Genomic DNA, 24,646 nt, shown 5'->3' with positions numbered 1-24,646 from the left:
AATAGCATGCTGACCTATCACTACCATGTGGGGTACCTCAAGGTTCATCCCTTAGTCCGACACTATTTAATATCTATGTGTCGGACCTCGCTAACACCATCAAAGCGCATGGGATGAACCTTACCTCATATGCGGATGATACTCAGTTGACACTGGCTGTCAGAAATGATGGGGAAAAAGTAGCGGAAAATTTCAAGACAGGTATGCTGGCCATTGGAAAATGGATGTCAGCAAACTGCTTGAAATTAAACTCCGACAAAACCGAGGTGGTCACCTTTGGCCACCTCAGCCCTAGTTGGTCCCCTACTTGGTGGCCATCATCTTTCGGAGCTGTACCTGAACCAGTTACGAAAGTGAGAAACTTGGGTGTCATCTTCGATGATAACCTAAATTTCATGGCTCATGCCAATCAGACGGCCTCCAAAGCCTTCTACAAACTTCGACTGGTAAGGAAGATTATTCCTTTTCTTCCTACCAATGTGGGAAAGACATTGGTTAGTGCAATGGTCCTATCAGCGCTGGATTACTGCAATGGCTTGTTTGCAAATGCCCAAGTTAAGACAATTAAGAAACTGCAAACAATCCAAAATGCAGCAGCCAGACTTCTCCTCAACATTCCTAAATTTAAACCTATATCCGAATCCTTGAGGAGTCTCCACTGGCTACCTGTTAGGAACCGAATCAAATTTAAGACGTTATGTATCGTCTACAAGGCACTACACCATCAAGCGCCTCAATTCCTGTGCGACCACCTTGTTCCGTACATTCCCACCCGAATGCTACGATCTGCAGGACAGAATGACCTAGTAGTGCCACGGCCTAGATTGGTCAATTGGGGAGACAGACGTTTTTTAGCTGCCGCCCCAAGATTATGGAATACGCTTCCACAAACAATAAGATCAAGCCCAAATCTATTGTCCTTTAGGAAGAAATTGAAAACCTGGCTATTCAACCTCTGAAAAACTGCATAAATCATAAAGGAGGGTAAAACAGTATAGCGCCGAGACGCCTGCGGGCAATTGTTCGCGCTTAATAAATGCCATAAATAAATTAAAACAGCAAAGAAATGTAAATAACATAGAGCCATATCATCAACATAGGCAATAAAAGTTTTGCAGCTTTTATCGGCAGAAATATGTCACCAAAGCCGCTTTTGCGGCAGAAAACTGCCGCTAAAACCACTTTTGCACCAGTTTTCTGCCAATAAAAACAGCAATAATTTTATTGGCTGTGTTCATAATATGCCCCTTAGTGTGCTTCAACTACACAGAGAAAGCATTATGAACAAGTAGTGAAAAAGTGATCAGTCAAAGACACTAAGAGTAATAGAGACGGAGTGAGTGAACAAGAGTGAGGAACTATGAGAAGAGAGGGACTGAGAAAAAGAGTGGAAGGAGTTGAGTAAGTAGGTAATAGAGAAAGGAATGAGGAAAGTAGCAAAGGCAGGAAACTGAGGGTTAAAGAAATGAAGCTGTGGAACTAATAGTAGGTGAATGTGATAGAAATGTAACGAAAAGAATACAAAACATTTACCTTATAATTGTCGTTAAATTACTCACTTTTTGTTTTTATACTTTCAATCTGTGAAAGAGAGAACAAACATTTGAAAAATATTAAAACATGTATTTAAAAATTACAAAAGACAAGGGAAAAGATTGAAGGACAAACAGTTTTTCAACAACTTTGACACTGACAGAAGCTTCTGCTTCTCCAGGCCCCCTACACAGTCCTAAAGATATACATTTTAAACTAACAGTATCTTGATGCAGATGAAGTGAGGCCTATCTTAAAACATGGTGCATCTTTTGCACTGCTGTTGTCTCAGAAAAGTGTCGCAAGACACTAACATTTTAAATGATTGCTTCAGGATGCCAATAAGATGTGTCCTATCCAGAGGTTTGTTTGAGGTGAGACCTACTCAGGGTTCCAAATGAAATTTCGAGTTGTTTGAAGAGAACAGAGGACATAATACATGTGAAGGCCTACCAATGAAGTAAGTCATGTCCACTTCACTCTTGAACAAAGGCCAGACCTCTTCTGTGTCCGTGGACAGACCTAAACTTCATCTGCACAATGTCATTCATAAACTTAGGAAACACAGGTGATGTAATTGAAAAATGTGGAGTTTCTTTTCCTCATTTCACAATCACATCACCTGTGTTGCCTTTGCTTAGGTATCTCATAGTGCAGATGTAGTCCAGCATATTAAACAGTACCTAGAAGTGCAGCACTGCATGCAACAACTTTGACACTTATAAAAGCTTTTGCTTCTGCATGCCCCCTACACAATGCTAATTATATACATTTTAAACTGATGGTATCTTGCTGGAGATGAACTGAAACCTATCTTGCAACATGGTGCATCTTTTACACAAAAGTGACCCACAATGGAGCAAAAGAGGCGCACGGCCACCATAAATCTGACCCTAACATTTTAAATGATTGTTTCAAGATGCCAATAAGGTGTAACCTATCCACAGATTTGTTTCAGGTAAGTCCTACTCAGGGTTGCAGATGGAATTTAGGTTTGTTGAAGAATACAGAGAAGATAATACATGTGGAGGCCTACCAACGAAGTGAGTATTGTCCACTGCACTCTTGAACAAATGTCAGACCTCCTCTGTCTCCAGGAACAGGCCTAAACCTCATCTACACAATGTGGTGTGTAATGTTAGGAAACACAGGTAATATAATTGAAAAACATGCAATTTTTTTTGCTCATTCCACAATCATATGACCTGTGTTTCCTTTGCTTAGGTATCTCATTGTGGAAATGTAGTCTATCATATGAGTATATGAGCACTCTATGCAAGAACTTTGACACTTACAGAAGCCTCTCCTTCTCCATGCCTCCTACACAGTTCTAAATGTACATCATAAATGGAAACAGTACAGAATTATTTATACATGTTAAATGGTTTATTTTTGCTGTTCTCAGAATGTATCAAATTTCACTAAAAACAGTGACTTGAAGGTATTCATCATATAACAGCGGGGAAAAAAAAACACAATCAAAATGATTGTGTTTAAAAAACCCATACAACATAACAAATCAGAATTCAGAACTCCTTAAAGTTAACTTACTTTCCATGACGTCAAAGGATGTCCTATGAACAGCTTACACTCTGTTGTGCTGTTATTACTTTCAGCCCGCCACTTTCTGAAAGAAAACCTCCATCGTTTTAAAAAACATGTTACATACAATAAATGACTTCTTGCTCTCTACCACAAGTTTCCACAAGGCCAAATCTTGTCAGAGCCATTTATAACTCTTGGATTTCTTGTAAGCCAATCCCGTCATTTGGCATTTCCGCAACTTTCAGAATTAAAATGTTGAAGATCATTTTCACAATCCTGGACTAGTAATATCTTCCCCTTCTTCCTCAGTCATGTTCTACATTTCCTATGACACTGATACTGCTTACTATGAAGCAGACTTACACTACCTCTATGACTACTACAATTATTTAATTCTCTACATCACTTTTAATCACAAAGCAATGTAAAACAGTAGACAGCATTGCAGACTTACATTCCCTCTACTCTATGTTTTGATTGGCTGCTTCAATTAGCTTATAAAAAGAAATAGTTTTTCTGAACTCATTCAAAGTGCACTTATTTCTCCATGACGTCCAGTCTTATGGTTAGAAGTTATGTCTCTGAACTACACTTATCCTCAAGGCCAAATCGTGTAGGAGCCATTAGAACTTCTTGAAATTCCTCAGAGCACATCCCGAGATTCTTTCCCTAAAATTTTGGTTTTAAAAACACCAGGTAAGAGTTTTTAAGGTCATACGGCAATTTTTTTTTGAAAATTAAAACAGAATCATTGCAGAATGACCAGCCATTTCTAGACTTTAAATAAGCTGTGTAATGTCCTGATGTTGTTGAAGGACCGTCATGATATATAATTGCTGCAGTTACAAAAGTCCTTCCTGATATTGACAACTGCGAAGCCACAACATTTTTAATTAAAGTTGTCAATTTTGTTCCATCAGGCCTACATCGTTGGAACATTAAAATGACATACTGGCCATATGTTCGTATAAATAATGTGGACATCATTTCAGATTTACATTGGCTACACTCCATGTTGTGATCAGCTGCTTTTACTAGCTTATTAAAGGAGACTGATTTACTGTCTGGCAAAGTTAAATATATAAATCTTTCTGAGTCTACACTAGTAGTACTTGATACCCTACAGTTCTCGCAGTCATGCTGCCATTGATAAGAAAGCCCAAACAGCTGATCTACATCTACACCTTCAGCATGCAATACATCAAGCATATACATTAAAAACTCCTGACAATCTTGCTGAATATTTTGAGAGAATTGTGTTTGGCCTGAACATCTGTCTAACAGATTTCGAATTTCAGACACACTTTCTATGTTTGTTCTATCAGTGCTACATTTTTCTAAGACAGAATTTAACAAACTGCAAAATCTTTGATCAGAATTCAATTCCATCTCTATTTCTGTATTTTACAAAATCAACAACATTACCCATTGATCCATTTACCAGACCTCTTTCAACATGTAAATTCCTTCTTAAAATTATACGGCAGTTCAAGCACACATTGAGTCTTTTCAAAACCTGCAGTTTTAGATATACTCTTCTCTAATGAATCCAATTTTGTTTTCAGATTCTCAGACAAAATAATTGTTGATCCCATATGCTCTACTCTGTCAATAGCTTCCAGTTTCACAATCTCTTGCTTTTCTAAATGCAATATTTTGTTGTTGAATTTGGCACATTCTGCAAGAGTTGGCATCAAACATATTCCAGATTTCTTCTCAGTAATTTTCTGAAAAATATTCTCAGGCACAACATCTTGTTCTGGATATAAATTTGACAGTAATCGTGCATGTAAAGCTTCTTTCCCATGCTCGGTCACTTTTCCAATTCTAACATCTTGTAGAATAGTCTTGTAAACTTCATCCTTCGCCTGACGCATATTTTCATGCAGTTCAGCATAATTGAAGTTTAACCATATATTGACGTTGCCAATGCTGCCTAGGCACTTCCTGGTATCTTCATGCGTGAGCATTTTGAACACAGGTTGCCCTTTCACTGGTGTCAGCTGCAGAAGATCTCCGAAAACAATGATGTGTTTGCCACCAAATAACACATCATACTCTGTTTTGAGAACTTCTTGCATTCTCAAATGCACAAAGGCAAGCATGACATTGGAAACCATGCTTACTTCGTCAATGATAAGAAGTTTAATTTTCCTCAAGATTCTTGAAACTTCAAAACAAGCATCTCCAGATAGCTTGTGATATTGTAATTTGTTGTCATGCTCCACTGGCAGCATCAGTAAACGATGTAAAGTAATCCCTTTAATGTTATGTGCTGCCAGTCCAGTTGGAGCGGTGACAACACAAGACAGCGATGACTCTGTCCTTTCCTGCAAATAACATGAAATTGCTTTAATAAGGAAACTTTTTCCAGTTCCCGCTTCTCCACTCACGTACAGTCGGACAGGCTTCAACGACGTACATGAGCACTCTTTCTTGTCATGACTTAATCCATGATCAATTTGCATGGTAACTTCGTCATATATTTTCCTCTGCTCAACGTTGAGTTGTCTTTCCAACTCTTCTAAGTTAACCGCATCCTCCTGAGCATGTGCCATGGCTCTTTCCACTTCATTCATAGCAGTGGCAGCTTCATTTAAGATAACAGGTCCTCCTAGTGGATCCTGACTCAATGAAGCAGAACTCTGACTGTCCTGAGAACTGTCTCTGGCAATCTCGGCTGCAATCATTGCTTCCTGCTCAATTTCTGCATTCAACATTTCTACATATTTGGGAAAAGCAGGACATTCTATGGTCTCCTTGGCGGCATTGAAAGAGTCTTCGTAACAGAGAAAATCTCCAAGCAGTTCCTCTTCTGCACGCCAAGGCTTGAAAAGTTGCAAAAGTGCTAAATAGAAAAACTCCTTTTTTTCAGGAGATTCGCCACTCAATTTTCAATGGTTTACCAAGTGGCATTTTCTTTGCTTGACCAGACATCCCTCACTTCCTATTACAGCATACACTCCTTTCTCAGTATCTTCTTTGATGTTCCTCTTGAATATGTAATTTTGAAGAACCTCATACAGACAAACATTCTCGAGGTGAATGCTTCGATTTGGATAATATGTATCCAACATGTTGGTCTTCAAAATGTCGGTACTGTTTGGCTCCTTTTCCGCCAAATACTCAATTTCCCGCACAGGTTTGAGAACTCGATTACGCGTTGCAGCAAGACCAAGACTCGCCCAAACGATACTCCTGGACTTGGCATAGAGACTTGCTGAAGACAACCGGTCAGAACATTCGTACGCTCCAATTTCTCGATGCGACAACATCTTCAGACTGAAACTGTACAACTTCTTGCTGAGGCTCTTTTCATGGGAAATGTCCTCCCACATATCCTTCAATTCTGTCTTCTCTTTTTTGGTGATGTAAGACGTCACATACCGAGCCACAGCCATACAGTTATCAGCCACAAACTGTATATCCATGTTAGCATTCCACATGGACAAAATCACCGGGTTGTAGTCGTTGATGTACTTGGACTCTTCGTTCCTCTTCAAATTGTATGTGTTTTTAGGTGATTTCTTCATCACATTATGTCGCAGCGAAGACATCAAACTGTTTACTCTTCCTTTAGAAATCACCGGTCGTGGAAAGCCGAAACGACATTTGGTGTAGAACTTGTCCTTGTTTCGGAATTTACGACGACAGTACTTTCCACATCGATGGCTTTGGAAACGCAGAACTTTTTCTCTTAGGCTTTTCTTCTCCTTTGCGTTTGAAACAGCACATGTAGAATACTGTTGTATAAAACTCATCACTGAGTCTTCTGGATCCGTTCCAAATTTAGGTGCATCCTTGATCCACAGCAACATATGTATATGAGGAGCACCTCTTGCTTGGTACTCCTTTCTCCAGAAGAAATCCAACACCTCTCCAAGAGGTGGATTCTTCTTATTCATGATGAAAGACATCATAGCTTCAAATCTATGATTGAAGTACCTACATACATTGACTGGATCCAAAGAGCACAGTTCTCCGGGTGTCTTGAATTCGATGTTTTCTACGTTAGCATTTGCCTCTCGTAGAAATTCAAGTAAGTCTTCCCAGCCATACTCGGCACAGCTCAGAGTGAGGAACCATGTGGGAGTTCCTAAGTTCCTCAGCATACATTTTAAATCACCATGACGACGGTACCAGTACTCATTAGTACCACGCTGACACGCCATGAGATTAATCAGGTGAGAATCCAAAATACTGTCTTGGACATTGACTTTATCCATAAAGTCACTTGCCGAGATGTTTTGCATGTGTATACCACTTTTCAAGATGTGGTTCACTGCATATGACAGTCCAGACAGATCGCTTTCAAACAGGAGATGAAACAAATAAGGAATGCATTGTCGAAACCTAGCATCTCCTGCATACAATCGCAAAGTCCGGTATTCAGAAGCAGGAATTTGATGAGGTCGCTCATCATATCTTCCTCCCTGACCTGTTGGAAAAAGCTGTGGGAAACACCGAGCTTCCAAACTTTCCTCCCAAACACTAATGGGACTCCCTTTGGCTTGTTTCATTTGAAACAACTCAATAGCATTCCCCATGACTTCCTTGGAATGCAAAGGATGAACACTATAATGTTCATATATTTCTTCACTAGTAGAGGGTTCTACTTTCTCAATTTGACCAGCACACAAATCGCTATCCTCTTCCTCACTTACTTCCTCTTCTGCAACATATACATTCTTATAGTATTTATTATTTTTTTTCAAATACAATGTTGCCTTTTTAACTTTCCTAACATCCACTAAATCTTGCCATATTTTCTTATTCTTTGTCGGAACCCCATTAACTAAGATAACCAGAGGTTCCTCTTCCACTTTTTCTACTCCAATTGTGTTAATGTTTTTCTTCAAATCTAGAGGCAAATAAACAACTCTTCCCTTTAATCCTCTCTGTAAATCTGATGGAGGCAATTTCCCTGTCTTTGGCTCCATTCTTACAATAGCCTGAAAGGGATGGATACTTTGAATCAAAATAGATTCATAAGTATTTAAATCCTTCAATTCAGAAGGAATCTCAACCAATTCCAGATTATTATGAACTGCTCTAGCAGGCATCTGGTTTTGATTTAATTTGCAACAACAATAAGTACACACACGTTGATCCAATCCCAAATCAAAACAATTTTCTGCCATCAAGTATGTTGCGAAATCCTTCCATTCACTATTATTTTCCCTTTCACTTTTTGCATATAAATCCACTAACTTAGTCTGATTCTTATAATAAGTGCGTCGACAACACACACAAGTGAAATTTGGCCTCTCACTTGATTTGACCTGAAACGTCGCAATTTCCCTCTGGAAATTATCTGTACTGGAAACCTGTACACTATCTTCCACATTACCCGCTTCTTCTTGGTCAATTTCAACATTCTCCTCTTTACTTCCAAAGTAACAAAACTCAATTTCTTCACATATATTCTTCACATCTATTTCAGAACCATGCAAAAGAGCAGCGCATAATTGTTTAAGCATAATTGCTGGACTCTTAGCATAATACAACATTCTAACTAATTTCCTCACTTTATTATGATGCACTGCTAGCATCCTGAAATGATGAAAAACACTCTGGCATACTCTCCTGGAAAGACAAGCCAGTGAATGACCATGCAAACCTGTCACTTCTCTCACTCTGCAAGGATCTAATTCTTGCAACAACCTCATTTTCTGCTTCAAACTTTTCTTATTAAATGACCGTACAAAATCACAAAGCAAATTGATGGAATCCTGTCGCACACTGCAAATACTACTACACTTCCAGGTGTACACAGGACCCTTAGCACGTCTTCCTAAAACCTCATTACCTAACACCTCTTCTGCCTCTGTTGTCACAAGTTTTTCTTTTTCAACTGGACAACCATCTTTCACTTCATAAGCACGACCACTGGTGTCAACTGCATGCACCAAATCATTATCCTGGAAATAACTCTCCTCATTAAAAAATGCCTCACAGCTTGAACTATGCATCCATTCTCCAGAAAAAACTTCACAAAAATTACTACGATTAACTATTCTCTTCCATCTACTATTTCTTTTGAAATCATAAATTGCCTTGTTTAGCCTCCTAATTCTATTGATTATCAAAATAAATAACTTACGTTTAATTTCAAATGCCTGATCAATAACTTTCTCAACTTTTTTTTTCTCTTATAAAAAACCACTTTCTGTTGACCTTTCTTAATATTTTTTAACAAATTGCCAATTATCCTGTTGCGGAACATTCATTTACGAATGTCCCTAAACTGTTGTTTCCTTCTACTATCATGCACAGAGTTATCTCTTGCTCTAGCAGTAACATTTTTCATTGGCCTTTCCTTTCCGTTTGAATTGCTTCTCTTTTTCTGGACTGAAACATTTTCTGTAGTAATATTTTTTTTACTACAGATATTTCTTATGAATGTTTTTGTACTCTTACCCGGTGCTTTCTTGGTGACTTGACAAATCTTTTTGTTAGAGGACTGCTGCTTTTTTTCATTAACCTGCTGTCTTTGACGTTTTGCAGCCTTTCTCACTCTTTCTTTGGTTGGCATGCTGAAATCTTGAAATGATCTGCAGTTGAATCTGTGGTAAAATATAATAAAAAATGTTATTAACCACTATTACCCAACAGTAAATCAATAACAGTAATCAAAAACTTAAAACACTACTTGACATTTATACATAGAAGATTTTTTAGTGCTTGGCAAATTTAGAATACAGAAATAGCAGAAAAGAAATGGAATTTATATTCATGTTACCTGTGCTATTTTATATGTGAATCTGATCTAATTTTATGAGCATATTTTAATATTTTATTGAAGACACTACACATAACCTGTTTTTGAAGGTGTCTTTATTTTTAAATTAAACGGTTTACATTTTTACTTTTTATTTATTATAAATTTTTAAAATAAATGTTTATAGTTCCATAGGCTCAAGCACGTCAGCTTCCCATCCTATGTCATATAATTCGGACAAATCTGCATCCTCATCACGTTCTTCTTCATCCTCAGGATTTAAATCATCCAAGGGATCAACATCCACTGATGTTTCAATTACGAGTTTAATGATGAGGTCGAAATCAACTGATTGCTGATTGTCGCTCATGTTGATGTTGTCTTTATCTTTAAAGAAAGATAACAACAATGAGATGTTGCAGAGTAAGAGACAAATCTCAGAGATTATAATAGTAAAATTGTTTAACAAGAGTAACATTTTGCAGCTATTATTTAGCCATGTCCAGCGACGCTGAGGAGGTGAAGCCTATGTCCAATTTTTCAGTGAACAGGACTCATCTCTTCTTAACCTTGGATAAGCCTCACCGACTCTGTGTCCCCTGCACATACTTAAATGTAAAGGGGCAGATTTATGTTAAATGGCACATCCCCAGGCATGCACCAGTTAACGTGCACCGCTGCTCTGCCACCCATGGTGTGCCGCATTTACAATCAGATAGGACAAAGCTGCGTCAAAACCCTGCGCCTGCTTGAAGCAGGCATAGGTCTTGACGCAGCATTGTGGAGATGGAGCACCCCTGAGCCTTGCTGGAGCTGCATCGCACTTGCAATACAACTCCAGCAATGCGCCACCTTTACGGCACAGATGCGTCACGCATCTGTGCCATTTTTGCCCCATGGTGCGCCGCATTGTAAATGCAGCACACCATGGGTGGCGGAACAGCGGCGCAGGATGACTGGCACATCCCTGGTGATGCGCCAGTCATCATAAATCTATCCCTAAGCTTTCTATCTTGTTAGAGATGAACTGCCATATGTATCATCAAACTATTTTGCATTTCCAAAATAGCGAATTTTAAGGAATAAATAGCGATTCTTTACCATTCCTAATTTGCGATGAGCAAATTGCTAATTGCAAATTACCCATTCATTTCCATGGGCCAGGAGGCCCATAGGAATGAAGGTGCAATTTGCGATTAGCAATTAGCTCATCGCAAATTAGGAATTTTTCCAAAGGTGCAGGGGTGTCTCAAGAACACCCTGCTGCACCCCTGAAAAAGAAATTTGGGGGCATATGGCGCACATACATGCCCTAAGGGCATGTATGGGCGTCATATGGCACCTTTTGTTTTTTGGAAAAAAAGCTTTTTGAAAAGAATTCGCAAATTACCACCAACTAGAAGTTGGTGGTAATTTGCAAATCCTTAATGGCATTTTTTGCATATTTTTTGTTTGATACATTGCATTTAAGGAATCGCAAAATTTGCAAATCCTTCAGTGCAATCGCAAAATAAGGAATAGCAAATTTTGCTATTCCTTATTTTGCATCAAACTTGTTTGATACATACCATTTGTCTAATTAGCATTCGCAAAGGCTGAAATTCACAGAATTTTGGCCTTTGCGAATGCTAATTAGCTTGATACATATGGCCCCAAGTGAGGCCTGTCTTGCAACATGGTGCATCTTTTGCATCACTGCTGCATCGGTTTCATGTGGCACGGTTTTTTTACACCATGACACATCTGCCTAAATGCATCAATTTGTAATTTTGTCGCATCATAGCAAATCTTTTGCACTGCCGCTGCATCAGAAAAGTGACGCACAGTGGCGCAAAAGAGGCATACACCTATCATAAATCTGTCCCTAGCATTTTAAATGATTAATTCAGGATGACGATAAGGTGTGGCCTATCCAGAGGTTTGTTTAAGGTGAGGCCTACTCAGGATTGCAGATCAAAGTTACACTTGATGAACAATACAGAGGAGATAATACATGTAAAGGCCTACCAATGAAGTAAGTTATGTCCACTTCATTGTGCCAGTCATCATAAATCTATCCCTATGCTTCTTATCTTGTTAGAGATGAACTGCCATATGTATCATCAAACTATTTTGCATTTCCTAAATAGCGAATTTTAAGGAATAAATAGCGATTCTTTACCATTCCTAATTTGCAATGAACAAATTGCTAATTGCAAATTACTCATTCATTTCCATGGGCCAGGAGGCCCATAGGAATGAAGGTGCAATTTGCGATTAGCAATTAGCTCATCGCAAATTAGGAATTTTTCCAAGGGTGCATGGGTGTCTCAAGAACACCCTGCTGCACCCCCTGAAAAAGAAATTTGGGGGCATATGGCGCACATACATGCCCTAAGGGCATGTATGGGCGTCATATGTCACCTTTTGTTTTTTGGAAAAAAAGCTTTTTGAAAAGAATTCGCAAATTACCACCAACTAGAAGTTGGTGGTAATTTGCAAATCCTTAATGGCATTTTTTGCATATTTTTTGTTTGATACATTGCATTTAAGAAATCACAAAATTTGCAAATCCTTCAGTGCAATCGCAAAATAAAGAATAGCAAATTTTGCTATTCCTTATTTTGCATCAAACTTGTTTGATACATACCATTTGTCTAATTAGCATTCGCAAAGGCCGAAATTCACAGAACTTCGGCCTTTGCAAATGCTAATTTGCTTCATACATATGGCCCCAAGTGAGGCCTGTCTTGCAACATGGTGCATCTTTTGCATCACTGCTGCATCAGTTTCATGTGGCACGGTGTTTTTTACACCATGACACATCTGCCTAAATGCATCAATTTGTAATTTTGTCGCCTCATAGCAAATCTTTTGCACCGCCGCTGCATCACAAAAGTGACGCACAGTGGCGCAAAAGAGGCATACACCTATCATAAATCTGTCCCTAGCATTTTAAATGATTAATTCAGGATGACGATAAGGTGTGCCCTATCCAGAGGTTTGTTTAAGGTGAGGCCTACTCAGGATTGCAGATGAAAGTTACGCTTGATGAAGAATACAGAGGAGATAATACATGTAAAGCTCTACCAATGAAGTAAGTGATGTCCACTTCATTGCGCCAGTCATCATAAATGTATCCCTAAGCTTCTTATCTTGTTAGAGATGAACCGCCATATGTATCATCAAACTATTTTGCATTTCCAAAATAGCGAATTTTAAGGAATAAATAGCGATTCTTTACCATTCCTAATTTGCGATGAGCAAATTGCTAATTGCAAATTACCCATTCATTTCCATGGGCCAGGAGGCCCATAGGAATGAAGGTGCAATTTGCGATTAGCAATTAGCTCATCGCAAATTAGGAATTTTTCCAAAGGTGCAGGGGTGTCTCAAGAACACCCTGCTGCACCCCTGAAAAAGAAATTTGGGGGCATATGGCACACATAAATTTTAACAACATTCCTTTACCTCAAAAACGATTTTCAAGTCATAATTTGAAAACACTGCCCACGGGGAAATGACTTAAAATGTCCTTAAGACACATGAAAGTGTTTTTTTAAAGCCTTTGCAAGTTTTTGGGTCATTTTTAACATGGCTATGTAACTCAAACAGTCAAAATCTAAATTTACCATGCACAGGTGGGACCATATTTACAAGGAATGTGCCCCACGGGGAAAGGTCTTTTAATGTAATATGGGAAAAATGACATCAGAGACACTGAAATGCCTTATAAAGAAGCATACACCATTATATCCTTGTCATAAATTTACAAACCATTCCTTTTCCCCAAAAACGATTTTCAAATCATAATTTGAAAACACTGCACATGGGGAAATGACTTAAAATGTCCTTAAGACACATGAACGCGTTTTTTGATTGCCTTTCCAGCATGGTTGGGTCACTTTTAACATGGCTATGTAACACAAACATTCAAAATCTAAATTTGCCATGCACAGGTGGGAGCATGTTTACAAGGAATGTGCCCCACGGGGAAAGGTCTTTTAATGTAATATGGGAAAAATGACATCAGAGACACTGAAATGCCTTATAAAGAAGCATACACCATTATATCCTTGTCATAAATTTACAAACCATTCCTTTTCCCCAAAAACGATTTTCAAATCATAATTTCAAAACACTGCACATGGAGAAATTACTTAAAATGTCCTTAAGACACATAAAAGCGTTTTTTGATTGCCTTTGCAGCATGTTTGTGTCACTTTTAACATGGCTATGTAACGCAAACATTCAAAATCTAAATTTGCCATGCACAGGTGGGAGCATATTTACAAGCAATTTGCTCCACAGAGAAAGGTCTTACATTAAAATGGGAAAAATAACATCAGAGACACTCAATTGCCTTATAATGAAGCATACACCATTATGTCCTTGTCATAAATATTATAACCATTCATTTTCCTCAAAAACGATTTTCAAGTCATAATTTGAAAAGACTCCACAGCTCCTATGCACAATAACACCCTGTCAGTACTAATACTTCACATTTTCTCCAATTACATTTTCTCAAAGAAACAAAATCTATTTGTAAAACACTTGAGACAAAGCAACATTTGAAGAACACAACTTTCTTCATAATTTTCTCCTTAAAGCACACTATTCTCTATCTAAATTAAAGAAATCTTTTCTCACCTTAGCAAATACTTTGAGTTTCAAAACAGTCTCAGAAACACACCAATTTGTCTTCAGCAGAGCAAAAGGTATGCACTCCAGAGTCTGCAGCTATCAAAAGCACAGAAATGCTGTAATTCTTCACACATATCTCTCATATCACCCAATCAAAACTCTTCCCTCACTTTTTTTCAAATGAAAACCCTTCCCCCCTCTGCCCTTTCTGCCTTTTTTGCATGTCAACCACGTCTTGGAAGACCTCTGGTGTTTGCAAGTTCACACAACAATGTTGCAATTGAACTCTGAACTCTCAGTGCACCTCATATCCAGTGCATTCTTTCATTTAATGATTTTTTCTTGACCACTCAAAATACATCTTTCAAACAACTCATCCATGCACCCTAACTTTCTGTTTTCAGCAATCAAAATCCACCAATCACTGTTACTGCTTCATTAACACAGAAACTCCACAGTTTTTTTCATTTTAAACTCTTATTTTTTCAACTGCCATTTCATTGCCACACTTCATCTGACTGCAGGAGAACCTTCTCTCACCATGTTTTCTGTCTGGATTGTTGGACATAGTTACATCTATTGGGCTCAGAGGTATGCTGAGAACAGGAATTTACCTAACCTCAATTTACAAGATGTGGAAATTAAGTGGTTTGGCCACAGAGGATTAAAATGTCACCAATTGATACCATTGGTGAAAACCTTTATGCATTTGCCAAAACCTGACCTGTTAATTGTGCACTGTGGAGGTAATGATTTGGGCACTTTGACTGGGGTAGGTCTGGAAATGCTTTTAAAGGACACCTTTGAGCAATTGATGGCACTTTTTCCCCAGACTGCCTTGGTATATTCAAATATATGCCAAAGACAGAAATGGAGGTGGTCAAACCAATTTTGTCCACAAATTGAGAAGTCGAGGAAGCATGTAAACAAATCTGTTTCAGCTTACATGAGAGACCATGGAATGGGCTCCCTGTACAACAATAACTTGCGTTACTACATGCAAGATATCTACAGAGGAGATGGAGTTCACTTCTCAGATGAGGGCAACAGAATTTTCATTCTGAATTTAAGACTGTGCATTGGTACCTACTTATAAGTACCTAAATGTACCATAAACCCAAAAGCTCTTCTCAGAGCTACCCTACATCTGATCACTCACAATTATTATTTTACTCTAACATTTTTCACTAATTTTCAACAAAGTACGCTCCCTGGGGCGCTACCCGGTACGCGAACCGGGAGCTAACCTCGCTAAATTTTTAAAAAAATTGTTTTTTTTCGCACATATGGGCCTCCTCAGCCACCCTCAGAAAACCTAGGGGGTCAAGATAAGTCTACCGTGCCCCCTTCTACCCATTCTGAACATTATTTGCCCTCCATCTTGTATCTTAATTCGACCGAAACACAAAATGGTGGACTCCCGTAACGCTTAAGGTTCGCGAACCGGGGCGCTCGCCAGTTCGCGTACCGGGTCGCTCCCTGGGAAGCGCACCATCAAAAAAGGTGGGAAAGTAGTTTACAGAAAAGCGACTGGAGACAATTTCACCAAATATAGATTAGCTCATACTACATACCAATGCCTACCATTTTCACAAATTTGATTGAAATTCCATTTAACCATTTAGCCTGTAGACCTCTCTAAATACCCTAATTTGCGATGAGCAAATTGCTAATTGCAAATTACCCATTCATTTCCATGGGCCAGGAGGCCCATAGGAATGAAGGTGCAATTTGCGATTAGCAATTAGCAAATCGCAAATTAGGAATTTTTCCAAAGGTGCAGGGGTGTCTCAAGAACACCCTGCTGCACCCCTGAAAAAGAAATTTGGGGGCATATGGCACACATAAATTTTAACAACATTCCTTTACCTCAAAAACGATTTTCAAGTCATAATTTGAAAACACTGCCCACGGGGAAATGACTTAAAATGTCCTTAAGACACATGAAAGTGTTTTTTTTAAACCTTTGCAAGTTTTTGGGTCATTTTTAACATGGCTATGTAACTCAAACAGTCAAAATCTAAATTTACCATGCACAGGTGGGACCATATTTACAAGGAATGTGCCCCACGGGGAAAGGTCTTTTAATGTAATATGGGAAAAATGACATCAGAGACACTGAAATGCCTTATAAAGAAGCATACACCATTATATCCTTGTCATAAATTTACAAACCATTCCTTTTCCCCAAAAACGATTTTCAAATCATAATTTGAAAACACTGCACATGGGGAAATGACTTAAAATGTCCTTAAGACACATGAAAGCGTTTTTTGATTGCCTTTCCAGCATGGTTGGGTCACTTTTAACATGGCTATGTAACACAAACATTCAAAATCTAAATTTGCCATGCACAGGTGGGAGCATATTTACAAGCAATTTGCTCCACAGAGAAAGGTCTTACATTAAAATGGGAAAAATAACATCAGAGACACTCAATTGCCTTATAATGAAGCATACACCATTATGTCCTTGTCATAAATATTATAACCATTAATTTTCCTCAAAAACGATTTTCAAGTCATAATTTGAAAAGACTCCACAGCTCCTATGCACAATAACACCCTGTCAGTACTAATACTTCACATTTTCTCCAATTACATTTTCTCAAAGAAACAAAATCTATTTGTAAAACACTTGAGACAAAGCAACATTTGAAGAACACAACTTTCTTCATAATTTTCTCCTTAAAGCACACTATTCTCTATCTAAATTAAAGAAATCTTTTCTCACCTTAGCAAATACTTTGAGTTTCAAAACAGTCTCAGAAACACACCAATTTGTCTTCAGCAGAGCAAAAGGTATGCACTCCAGAGTCTGCAGCTATCAAAAGCACAGAAATGCTGTAATTCTTCACACATATCTCTCATGTCACCCAATCAAAACTCTTCCCTCACTTTTTTTCAAATGAAAACCCTTCCCCCCTCTGCCCTTTCTGCCTTTTTTGCATGGCAACCACGTCTTGGAAGACCTCTGGTGTTTGCAAGTTCACACAACAATGTTGCAATTGAACTCTGAACTCTCAGTGCACCTCATATCCAGTGCATTCTTTCATTTAATGATTTTTTCTTGACCACTCAAAATACATCTTTCAAACAACTCATCCATGCACCCTAACTTTCTGTTTTCAGCAATCAAAATCCACCAATCACTGTTACTGCTTCATTAACACAGAAACTCCACAGTTTTTTTCATTTTAAACTCTTATTTTTTCAACTGCCATTTCATTGCCACACTTCATCTGACTGCAGGAGAACCTTCTCTCACCATGTTTTCTGTCTGGATTGTTGGACATAGTTACATCTATTGGGCTCAGAGGTATGCTGAGAACAGGAATTTACCTAACCTCAATTTACAAGATGTGGAAATTAAGTGGTTTGGCCACAGAGGATTAAAATGTCACCAATTGATACCATTGGTGAAAACCTTTATGCATTTGCCAAAACCTGACCTGTTAATTGTGCACTGTGGAGGTAATGATTTGGGCACTTTGACTGGGGTAGGTCTGGAAATGCTTTTAAAGGACACCTTTGAGCAATTGATGGCACTTTTTTCTCAGACTGCCTTGGTATATTCAAATATATGCCAAAGACAGAAATGGAGGTGGTCAAACCAATTTTGTCCACAAATTGAGAAGTCGAGGAAGCATGTAAACAAATCTGTTTCAGCTTACATGAGAGACCATGGAATGGGCTCCCTGTACAACAATAACTTGCGTTACTACATGCAAGATATCTACAGAGGAGATGGAGTTCACTTCTCAGATGAGGGCAACAGAATTTTCATTCTGAATTTAAGACTGTGCATTGGTACCTACTTATAAGTACCTAAATGTACCATAAACCCAAAAGCTCTTCTCAGAGCTACCCTACATCTGATCACTCACAATTATTATTTTACTCTAACATTTTTCACTAATTTTCAACAAAGTACGCTCCCTGGGGCGCTACCCGGTACGCGAACCGGGAGCTAACCTCGCTAAATTTTTAAAAAAATTGTTTTTTTTCGCACATATGGGCCTCCTCAGCCACCCTCAGAAAACCTAGGGGGTCAAGATAAGTCTACCGTGCCCCCTTCTACCCATTCTGAACATTATTTGCCCTCCATCTTGTATCTTAATTCGACCGAAACACAAAATGGTGGACTCCCGTAACGCTTAAGGTTCGCGAACTGGGGCGCTCGCCAGTTCGCGTACCGGGTCGCTCCCTGGGAAGCGCACCATCAAAAAAGGTGGGAAAGTAGTTTACAGAAAAGCGACTGGAGACAATTTCACCAAATATAGATTAGCTCATACTACATACCAATGCCTACCATTTTCACAAATTTGATTGAAATTCCATTTAACCATTTAGCCTGTAGACCTCTCTAAATACCCTGAGGTAAATTACTTCACAAAACACATCTGAAGTGTTGGAATTGACAACCAATTAAAATGTTACTTTCATTTTCTACTTTTTTTACTTGACGTTTGATTGGCTATGTACCTGAATATATATAAAGGAAGAGAGAGAAACACAGCCATTTTGACTACTACTTCCTGAACTACATTGCAAGATCATTTTCACTCACAACTTAAACTTGTTTTTAGAAGGTGAGATATTATTTTATAAATTTGAAAACATTTTCAGATAGTTATATACTATCCCTCTGTAAGAGTTAGACATTGAGAAAGGCTTCTTTATTATAATTATGGATTGATTTAGGTTTCTGTGGTATAATTATGAATTTACTTAGGCTTCTTCACAGGCACTTTTTAATAGTACTACTTCACGCCTGAAACCATACAGTGCCCATAGATTACTTCTCTGTTATAAACTCACAAGTACCTGTCTGAACTTAAACCCAACAGTGCCCTATCTCTACTGATATATTTATTTTTTATGCAAATTACAGCAATAAAATGGAAGGTGAGCAGAATGTTTCCTTCGAAATTGTTCTGGAGAACAACACAGAAAAAGATATTGAGGACAGTGATGACTCAGATTTCATGGATGAATCACGGGACCATGAATTAGTTCAATGTGTAGAATCTGTGGTGTGGATCATTTACTTCATTATGATGACGGTCAAATGTGGGAACTTATGTTCACTCAACAAGAGGACATATCGGACAGTCAAATGCTAGACGTTCTATTAAATTTTGAAAAACAATCCGAAAAATAAAATTGTATGTAATATTAAAAAATTGTTTGAGTCTTTAATCATTTTTATATGTAATTCATAAACTAGTTAAATGTTAGAAATGTTATTAAATTTTGAAACACAATCACAATAATAAATAATTGCTTAAAAAATAAAAAAATTAAAAAATAATCAACAAAACCAACAATCAATTAACATACAGTATTTGAAAAGTCTATCATTCTTTTTTCCTTATAGTACGCTGCCCATAACGCTTCACGGTTCGCGAACCGGGCGCTACCCACGCAAAGCCCTTTTAAAGTCTCCACATTAAACCTAGGGGGTCAGGGAGGATCTACTATGCCCCCTTATGGTCATTTCCCCCTTTGTTTTGGCCTCCTCTTGTCTCTCAATCCTACCGAGAGACAAGATGGCGGCCGCTCCGGACTGTTTAGAATGTTGACAGACACCGGAGAGCCAATCAGCTTCGCTACGCGAAGTTCCGTTACGCGTAAAGTCCGCGAACCGGAGCGCTGCCCGGTCCGCTGTTACAGATATATATCTTTTTTTGAACGTTAATTTCTCAAAATCCACTGAAGCACATATATTGAGACCTAGCAAAGGCACATCGGGCTACCAGTCCCTACAATTTTGCCAAGTTTCGTGGAAATCCATTCAGCTGTTCGGGCTAAAAGTGAGGCCAACCGCCCTACGGAAAACTCAATGTTAAAAACACGTTTTGGGACCCCCTTTTTTCTCGGCCCCCCCTTGACGAACCCCCCCCAAATTTCCAGGGGCTGCTCAGAAACAAAATGTTCCATTTTCCAGAAAATTTCAGCCAATTCCGTCCACAAACGCCAAAGTTATTAGACATAGAATTTTCAAAAATCCCATAGGGAAAAAATCCTAACTATATATACCTACTGGCGACCGCCAGTAGGTAATATACATAGATGCACACATATGCATGTTATGTACATGGGACTTTATAAAACACTAATAAAAGAAAAACTAAAAAGCCACCTAATTACAAACAGAATTGCTTAAACTTTAATAAAGACGAGACAAAATGCAATAAGTGTAGGATTTGCAAGAGATTAAGCTATTGGCATTGTAAATGACGCCATTTATTTATCTGTTTTCAAAAGCAACACATAAATATAAAGTTTGTAATTTACAATGCCAATAGCTCTAACTTTTGCAAAGCCGAGACCGTTGCATTGTAAATGCTTGTTTATATATGTGTTGGTTTTGAAAACATAAATAAATGGCATTGTCATTTACATTGCCAATAGCTCAATCTCTCGCAAATGTGAGACCTATTTTACCCTACTGGACGAGCTCAGCAGACAGCAATTACTACCACACACACACACCCAGAGCCACAGACACCCATAGCCACACACACACACAGCGCTGGGGAAAGGAGGAGGCTGGTAGAGAGGACACTGGGGGGGGGCAGAGGCTCGTGACAGAGCATGGGGAAGGAGAGGAGGCATTTGAAGCAGCTCGAGTGAGAGGGCGGGGGTAGCGTTATTAAAGACAAGCCCGGAGTTGTGTTTAAAGTTAAAAAAAAAGAGACACGGCCTCCCGGCCATGAAAGCCCGGAGTTCGGTTTAAAGTTAAAAAAAACGAGACACGGCCTGCCGGCCGTGAAAGTGAAAGTACGGCTGGCCGGGCGTGAATAATTAGGGGAGGAGAAATCCTTTGAAGAGCTGCTGGCGGCACCAAGCTGGGGAACAGATGGCTGGCGATTTGATGCTGTGCACGCGCATTTTAACTTATTGCGCTTGCGCATTGACCTAAAAGCGCACGTGCACTGCATCAAATCGCCACTTCGGTTAAACTCTGGATAAGCCCCTATATCTCTCGCCAGCTCGAATGCGCAAGTGCATCGGCAGGCGAGACCTAAAAAACTAGGGCTGTCTCGGATGCTGATGCCTGCAGTGGTTGTCGTCAAGACTGGCACTAAGCGACCAGGGCCAGCGGCTGGATGGTTAAGCTGACCTTAGAAACCCAACAATGGGCAACAGCTTGCTTGAAGAGCTTGAAGGCAGTTGAAGGCCATGGGCAATGGGGAACTGTGTTTGAGGTGAAGCAGGCAAAAAGGCACACTACTGCACAGACGGGCAACACTCATAGGCTTCAAAGGGCTTCAGAACGTCTTGTTTATCAACCAGGGCTCAGACAGAGACACACACACACACACACACACCTTGAGCTGCTGTGGGCTGGCATCTCGTCACAGCTGCACTGGAGTATTTTACAGGTTTTCAAATGACCATTTACTTGATAACAAGGCTTTGTTGTTTTTTCATCCGTTCCTAGAGCCCCTGCATCTCCACTCTGCCTATTCTTTAAAGTTGCAAATTACTTTTGCTACCACAGTGTGAGAATGCATTACCTAAAAAATAACCTTAAGCTTTGTTCTTTTGCAGTTTTATATAGCTGAAACTGCACCCCAAGGTATTGCGGCACTTTGCATGAGCACCAGTTATATTATACAAGGACACATTGCTGGAAGTATTAGCCCCCTCCCCGAACTTTGGCTCTACATTGCTGGAAGTATTAACCCCCCCTTCAAATGTGGCTCGAGTTGTTCCCCTGCTAGTGTATACTATATGGAGTGCCCCAAAAAGCAGATGCACTTGGGGGCAATGGGTAGGAATATATTCACAGCCTTAGGCTGTGCAATGGAGTTGACCCCAGCTGATCGTCCAGGGATATGGGGGGCGAGAGGGGAGCAGTCTCTCGATCGATACTCCCTACTCCTTTGTAACACTACCCTGACGGTGACAAAAGGGGGTGTGATTCACAAAGACCATGGAAATCCAACATAGATTGGAGCATGTGCTAAGAAAAATGTATATGAGGCACGTGCCTGCCACACAAAGTAAAAGCAGGAGCTTGTAAACACGCTGAGGAAGATGTTCCATGAGGGGAGGGGGGGGGGGGTTAAGGCCTAGCACAACCTAGAGTCAGAGGACACAACGGAATGCCCGTGATATCACACGGTGAGAGCCCGCATGAGGAGGATTGTGCATATAATTTCTGCAGGTTCTGGGCCGGTTCCCCAGTCAACTGAGCTTGTTGTATTGTTTTTTCCATACTTCGTTTGTTTTTTCTCTTTTTGTGGCGGAAAAGTGGTCGCTTTCCAAATGTGTTTAAAAATCAATAAAGAGAGTCAAAAAAGAGAGATAGTAGCACATTTAAAACAATCAACAACGACACATGACTGCAGTAAAAGCCACAGCCTATAAGCTTTTTGGAAAAACTATAAAATTAAATAACTATTTCAATGTAACAATATTTCGTTTTCTAACAACTGAAAAAAGTAGTCCAATAAAGGGATACATTATTCCCTGAAACTATCAAATAGACAGTTACACTGATGTAAACCTGTGCTTTCTCTCCTGCCATTATAAACCTCAATTTGGTTTCACTAGGAGATGCCAAAACGTCCCTACTCAAAATCAGAATATTTTTTGGGAGTGATCAAAGCTACATCGTAGGGAGCTGAGAATAAATACGAACACCAGATTATGCTATATCCCAATATATGGAGAGAATTGTGCTCTGTTCTCAATTAATACTCAATTTTTTTAACAAATCACACTTTCTCCTACCAATAAAAAAAATCCTTGTTTCTGCCTATTCTTTAAAGTTGCAAATTACTTTTGCTACCACAGTGTGAGAATGCATTACCTAAAAAATAACCTTAAGCGTTGTTCTTTTGCAGTTTTATATAGCTGAAACTGCACCCCAAGGTATTGCAGCACTTTGCATGAGCACCAGTTATATTATACAAGGACACATTGCTGGAAGTATTAGCCCCCTCCCCGAACTTTGGCTCTACATTGCTGGAAGTATTAACCCCCCTTCAAATGTGGCTCGAGTTGTTCCCCTGCTAGTGTATACTATATGGAGTGCCCCAAAAAGCAGATGCACTTGGGGGCAATGGGTAGGAATATATTCACAGCCTTAGGCTGTGCAATGGAGTTGACCCCAGCTGATCGTCCAGGGATATGGGGGGCGAGAGGGGAGCAGTCTCTCGATCGATACTCCCTCCTCCTTTGTAACACTACCCTGACGGTGGCAAAAGGGGGTGTGATTCACAAAGACCATGGAAATCCAACATAGATTGGAGCATGTGCTATGAAAAATGTATATGAGGCACGTGCCTGCCACACAAAGTAAAAGCAGGAGCTTGTAAACACGCTGAGGAAGATGTTCCATGAGGGGAGGGGGGGGGGGTTTAAGGCCTAGCACAACCTAGAGTCAGAGGACACAACGGAATGCCCGTGATATCACACGGTGAGAGCCCGCATAAGGAGGATTGTGCATATAATTTCTGCAGGTTCTGGGCCGGTTCCCCAGTCAACTGAGCTTGTTGTATTGTTTTTTCCATACTTCGTTTGTTTTTTCTCTTTTTGTGGCGGAAAAGTGGTCGCTTTCCAAATGTGTTTAAAAATCAATAAAGAGAGTCAAAAAAGAGAGATAGTAGCACATTTAAAACAATCAACAACGACACATGACTGCAGTAAAAGCCACAGCCTATAAGCTTTTTGGAAAAACTATAAAATTAAATAACGATTTCAATGTAACAATATTTGTTTTCTAACAACTGAAAAAAGTAGTCCATAAAAGGGATACATTATTCCCTGAAACTATCAAATAGACAGTTACACTGATGTAAAACTGTGCTTTCTCTCCCGCCATTATAAACCTCAATTTGGTTTCACTAGGAGATGCCAAAACGTCCCTACTCAAAATCAGAATATTTTTTGGGAGTGATCAAAGCTACATCGTAGGGAGCTGAGAATAAATACGAACACCAGATTATGCTATATCCCAATATATGGAGAGAATTGTGCTCTGTTCTCAATTAATACTCAATTTTTTTAACAAATCACACTTTCTCCTAGCAATAAAAAAAATCCTTGTTTCTGCCTATTCTTTAAAGTTGCAAATTACTTTTGCTACCACAGTGTGAGAATGCATTACCTAAAAAATAACCTTAAGCGTTGTTCTTTTGCAGTTTTATATAGCTGAAACTGCACCCCAAGGTATTGCGGCACTTTGCATGAGCACCAGTTATAT

At 39.2% G+C, this 24,646-nt stretch overlaps 1 pseudogene; it reads left to right on the top strand.

Annotated features, from left to right (window-relative positions):
• Positions 1–395: 395 nt before the first annotated feature.
• The window catches only part of LOC144783246 (DBIRD complex subunit ZNF326-like), a 75,242-nt pseudogene continuing 50,991 nt past the window's right edge, over positions 396–24,646 (top strand).

This window comes from Lissotriton helveticus, chromosome 9 (genome assembly GCF_964261635.1).
Source record: "Lissotriton helveticus chromosome 9, aLisHel1.1, whole genome shotgun sequence".
In the NCBI taxonomy this organism is placed as follows: domain Eukaryota; kingdom Metazoa; phylum Chordata; class Amphibia; order Caudata; family Salamandridae; genus Lissotriton; species Lissotriton helveticus.
This window is presented reverse-complemented; position numbering and strand designations above follow the sequence as displayed.